The sequence below is a fragment of the Microtus ochrogaster genome, unplaced genomic scaffold (assembly GCF_000317375.1).
Source record: "Microtus ochrogaster isolate Prairie Vole_2 unplaced genomic scaffold, MicOch1.0 UNK722, whole genome shotgun sequence".
Lineage (NCBI taxonomy): Eukaryota > Metazoa > Chordata > Mammalia > Rodentia > Cricetidae > Microtus > Microtus ochrogaster.
Window position 1 is genome coordinate 330 of NW_004949820.1, and position 1,107 is coordinate 1,436.

Here is a 1,107-nt window from a genome sequence, read left to right on the forward strand (position 1 = left end):
TCTACAGAGTTCCCATCTAGGATTGACTGTTGCATTTTGTTTCACTCTTTGCACATTGTCTGGCAATGGATTTCTATACTTATAATTATCTTGTGAAGGAGGAAATACGTCTGATTATGGCTGAGCTATCCACTGATCAATGAATATTTTATAATGTCATTAGGAATACATTTTTGCTATGTAATTTTAGAATAATACTAATATTTGACTTTGCCATAGGTCCTTGATTTGTCCCTTCTCTTGTCCTTGGAAATAAGAGCAGTGTTATAGATGCATTTCATCTCATAGGGTGATCTTTAAAGGAAATCATAAATTGGTTGATTATTACCCAGAGTTTTGTGCCAGTATTATGCTAGTACCTACTTCATTCAGATGTATGCTACAGCAATAGCTGGACTGGAATTTATCTTTCTACTCTGGAAGCATGCATAATACCTTCCAATTCCTGTGAATACTAATCACTAGTGGTGAAGACTCTAGATAGGCAATGACTCAAGTTATCTATTTTCAGTGATTTGTATAAGTAATGCCTTTGTCAATATGACCTTACCTATGTGGACACCAAGTAATATATTTAGCAGTAGACTGTGTTGTTTGGGTGTTGCATAGGGCTTCCTTGGCCAATAATCCAATTCGATAAAACCTATTCCTAGACTTGGAGGCCTCATTTGACTATGATAGATATCCATCTACAACTTCCTGTTCCCTGTTATATGTAAATCTATTAAGATTGCCTTCCTAGGACAAGAGCAGAGGCCGAACTCGGGTTTTGACAAGATGGCTGGGCTGCCCCACAGGATCATCAAGGAAACCCAGCCTTTGCTGGCAGAACCAGTTCCTGGCATTAAAGTAGAACCATATGAGAGCAACGCCCATTATTTTCATGTGGTCACTGCTGGTCCCCAATATTCCCTCTTTGAGAGAGGGACTTTTAAACTTGAACTATTCCTTCCAGAATAATACCCAATGGCAGCACCTAAAGTATGTTTCATAACCAAAATTTATCATCCTAATGTAGACAAGTTGGGAAGAATATGTTTAGATACTGTGAAAGATAAATGGTCCCCAGCACTGCAGATTCGTACAGTTCTGCTATCAATTCAGGCT